This window comes from Pipistrellus hanaki (assembly GCF_964339955.1).
Source record: "Pipistrellus hanaki genome assembly, chromosome: 18".
Taxonomy (NCBI): domain Eukaryota; kingdom Metazoa; phylum Chordata; class Mammalia; order Chiroptera; family Vespertilionidae; genus Pipistrellus; species Pipistrellus hanaki.
The window spans coordinates 31,866,957-31,871,610 of NC_140520.1; the positions used below are offsets into that span (position 1 = coordinate 31,866,957).

At 43.6% G+C, this 4,654-nt stretch overlaps 1 pseudogene across 1 annotated transcript; it reads right to left on the minus strand.

Annotated features, from left to right (window-relative positions):
* Window positions 1-4,191, minus strand: LOC311612729 (uncharacterized protein ANP32CP; annotated as a pseudogene). The gene has a single exon. The product of its transcript is annotated as an uncharacterized protein ANP32CP (transcript).
* Between the last annotated feature and the right edge of the window lie 463 nt (window positions 4,192-4,654).

Consider the following 4,654-nt stretch of genomic DNA (forward strand, 5'->3'; position numbering starts at 1 on the left):
GTAAAACATCACGGAATTCAAATCACAGTTTGGATCTTCAAGATTCAAGTGCTGTATCCCATTAAGTAAAATGTGGTCAGTTTTAAGATAGAAATGCCTCCTCTGGATATCCTGTTCTCAATCAGTGCTCTCTTTATCGCCATCATCTCACACAGGAGGGTAGCTGGCCGCGGTGGTGATTCCATTGTAGTTGTTCTGGTCTTTATGTAGCCCTTTTTGCCCCAAGCTTCACCCCAGCTGTTCTTGACAATCCAACATTTATTGTTACTGAGTCTTCTCCTTCAAAGCCATAGCCAACCCCCAGAACGCCATGACCTAGACCCACGCTGCTGCAGGGCCGCTTATCATATCATAAATGCCATCTTCATAGAACTGGAAGCTAAGGTGGCTTGCATCTCTAGCAACAGAGATGGGCCCCACGGTTGCCACTGCCTTCATGAGGGCACTCAACTGCTCAGGGATGTCCACGAAGCCAGTGGCATTGGCCACAGAACCCTCGGGCCTGTGTTTGCAGGGTCCAACCTTTGCTTGGTAGGGATAGAATGCCTCTGAGTCCAGGCCTCCATTGGACTTCACCTACTGGAAGGCATTATCCATTAGGCCACCATTGCAGCCCTCGTTGCCTTGAGCCTGAGAGCAGTCTACAAGGTTCTGCTCACTCAGTGAGAGAAGTTTGCCAGTTTTCCGGAACAGCTGTCCTTCAAGGGCACCAGTTGCACTAAATGCCCAAAAAGAACACAATGACCCTGGTTCTTCATGGGGGTTACATAGCCGCCTTCTTCCCTCCAACCCACGGCTGGGGGGGTTTCAGCAGCGAAAGGTTCCCGGAACACACTCCTCCTCTTGTGTTTCTAGTTCTGATGTCCATTCATCACTTGCGTGTACTCTTCGTTGGTCATGTCACCAAAAGCATTCATTGCCAAGGTGAAGGTCTCTCTCCCTCGGTTGTATTCTTGGCTGTGCAGGTCAATCATTTTCATATTCTCCCACACTGATCTCCATCCTCCTTCATTCGAGCCATATAGTTTTCTGTGCGTTTGCCTTCCACCGTTGTCATCGTGCCTCTTAACTTCCAACAAGTTTTGGAGCAGCCGAAGCTATTCCTAAGTAAAGGGCACTCAAGAAGAATGAAGGATTCATGTTTCAACACCTTTGGGGGTGCAGCTGTGCATGCGCCATCTGCACGGATCTCCAACACAGGTTCTCGTTTTCGCTTCTGACCCTTTTCTTCACCAGCATCTTCTTCATCTTCCTCGAGGTCTACTTCCCAGTCGTTATAATCTTCCTCATCCTGCTCTTCCTCTCCACTCACATCCTCCTCTTCACCTTCTTCCTCATCCTCTTCCTCCTCATCTTCCAGTAGATGAGCATCCTCATCATACTCTTCTTCCTCCTCCTCCTCCAGGCCCTCTACATAGCCCTCGGCGTCGGGATCTGGGGGCCTCCTGTCGTCATGGTCATGGCCATCGAGATAATGTAAGTTGTGGGAGGAGCTTGAACACGCTTTCTTGGTAGTTGTTCAGGTTGGTCACCTCACAATTGAAAAGGTCTAAGCCCTTGAGGCTTTCTAACTTTCTCCTGGCTCTATTGTGCTGAGGTCTTTAATTTTGTTGCCACTTATGTTTAGATGCTTGAGGTTCGGACTCTTTTCTGCCAATACTTCCAGGCCCCCCTGAGATTCTGTTATCGCTTCGTTCAAGCTTCTTAACGTTTGTTTAACTTGGGTAAGTTTGCGACTGAGGTGAAACCCAGGTTGATTGTACTTAAGAACTCCAGTTCTTCAGACTCATCTGGGAGGCCTTCGATTTTGCCTTCATAAGACCAACAGTTGTCCAGCACAAACTCTTTCCCATCAGAGGGCATCCTGTTCCGCAGCTCCAAATGGATCCGCGTGTCATTCTCCATCTCTCGTGCTCTCTCTCTGCAGAGGCTCCCGCGCCGGCGGAATTCAATCGATAATCCCCGAACCCACGGCCGGCCACTTTGAAGGCTCGGCCAGCTCCGCTCGGTTCCCCACTCACTTAGGCTTTCTGTTGCTGCTATTACTACAGTTCCCTTCACATCTGGCAGAGTATGACGTCATCTGGTGACATTGTTTCATCCTGACCTCAGTGTGTGTTATGATTCTAAAGTTCTAAAGGCAGTTTTGTGTGATTCTAGTGAATTTTAAAAATTAGACTCATGGCATTTCAGAGTCCAGCGTGCTAACCATTACACAGTGGAACCAACTTAGAGGCCCTCATTGGCATTTCAGAGTCCAGAGTGCTAACCATTACACAATGGAACCAACTTAGAGACACCCATTGGCATTTCAGAAAATCAGTCTCAATGTCCCTCATTGGCATTTCAGAAAATCAGTCTCAATGTCCCTCATTGGCATTTCAGAAAATCAGTCTCCAACCTTTTTGACCATACACCTTCATCAGTAAAAGTTTTTGAACACAAATTCTCTCTTGCAAATTCTTACCTGTTATATACCGCTAAACTAAAGTAATATGTACATGAGACATACACAGAAATAGAAATAGGATGGCATAAAAAGGAGGTCTTGAAGCCCTGGCTGGGTGGCTCAGATGGTTGGAACCTGGTCCTGCACACCAACAGATGTCAGGCTCGATTCCCACTCAGGGCCCATACTTAGGTTGTGGGTTCGATCTCTGGTTGGGGCAAGGGCAGAGGCAACCAATTTGATGTTTCTCTCACATCGACATTTCTTTTTCTCTCATCCTTACTCTCTAAAGAAAAAAGAAATGTAAGACTTGAGTAGAAGTTTTATTTCTTCCTGCACTGGCGGCTTTGGCCGCATGCATGCTAAGGACGCTGACTCAGGATCTGTTTCTCAGTCTGATCTTAAAAAAAAAAACCAACCCAAAACCAACTGTGGATGCTTTTGTTGGATGTATAGAGAAATCCTTTACATATTTGATCTGATTTTCATGTAAAATCTCTCAGAGAGATTTGGAATTTTTCAGGAGGGCTTGTCATCAACTTTCTGAAATTTCATATTCTTTTTCATAAATTACCAAGTAACCCATTACCAAATGCTTTCCAGGGCTATTGTTTTGGACAGATACCTCTTTTTTCCTTCATAGTAAGTGTAACTCTATAATGTACTTTTATTTTACTAATCTGCTTACAAACTTCTCCAGCCTAATTAGTATTATATTTTAACCAACAAATTCAGAATTATTTTAAGTTGCTTTTATGTTACAATACATAGTAACCTCCATTTTATTGCTGCATTAGTAAATTTTCTTTGTAACATTTCAGCATCTGAAGAAATACTTTTCTTGATGGGCCTGTTCTCTTTATCACTTCATTTATTTTACTTGTCCATGCCAGAAAGCTAGGACTATGCTGAGGCACCATTCTTAGGTGTGTCCACAGGTACAGAGGCAAATGCAGGTCTCTGAGCGGAAATCTGGGCTCTGAAGAACCACCAAACCAATAGGAAAGTTAAAAGACGCATAATATATGCAGTCTGTTATCTGAGGGTGTGACAGGATATATCATTTCTAAAAAGGAATCAAGAAGTTAACTAATCCATAGTAGTGAAGTGGAGGTAAACCATAGTTGTGTTTCTTTAGCAGATGCTCTTACCAGAGAACGGGTTCTATGGAAAGTATTTTGTTAGTTACCTTCTCGATTTGGGGTCAGCAAGTAAATGTGTTATTACTGTTTTTAATGCTGCAGGCATAGCCTGCAACAAGGTGCTCTGTTCTTGCTCTGAGGTCAGAATTCTGCTTTCCAAAGCCAATGTTTTCGTCTTAGGATCTGGAAATCCTGTGGGTGGTAGTGTATTAGGCAAGAAAAGAAGGTGGTTTGATTTCAGTTCTCATACTTGGTGGAACCTGTTATATATAAAAATCAAGTTTTGACCTGTAAACAGAGCAGATCTGAAAGGTGGGTGGTGGTTGTAGTATAAATATTCCACTGGAAGCTGCCAGGTTCTTCAGGCTATTTTTCGGGGGGTGGCGGGGGGTGGGGGTGCGGGGCGATCGCCAGGTTGACAGCCTGTCAGAATAAGCAGTTTCTTGGTGCTGCACTCACGCTCAGCCATTGTGAAAGCTGGGATCCAGCGTGGTCTGTGGACAGGGACCTGTTGGCTTTAAGCTTTCTTTAGAAACCAGGAAACTCAGGTTGCCGTTAACATAATATAAAATGAAACCTTTAACAGGAAAATTCACGAGGAATACAATCAAACATAGTAAATGGCTTGAACTTTAGTCTTTTGGGTATAACATACATCAGGAAGTTTTATGAGGTTTAAAATTTTATTTTTAAATATTTAATTAGGAGACTAGAACATTTCTTCCCAAGTGCCCTGATGTATTGGCTGAGTACATGGAATGTGTATGTGTATATATTGACTGTGTGTATGTGAGAATCTGTTTTTCAGAGGAACCATTTATTCTTCATCCTCCTGGGCTATTTTATACTAAAACTGAAAAGAAATGGGCGCACTTTGCAATTGCCACTTTTTAAAAATCAATGCCTTGCACTTTTCAGTTTTTTAAAATGCGTAGACTCATAGGCCTTAAAGACTAACTGCTTGCCAATATTTTAGAAAGAATTACAGTGCTGTATGTGACATATTTTAAAGTCATCTTAATCTGTTCTCTTATGCTTTATTGAGCAAGTAAGGATGTCCTTT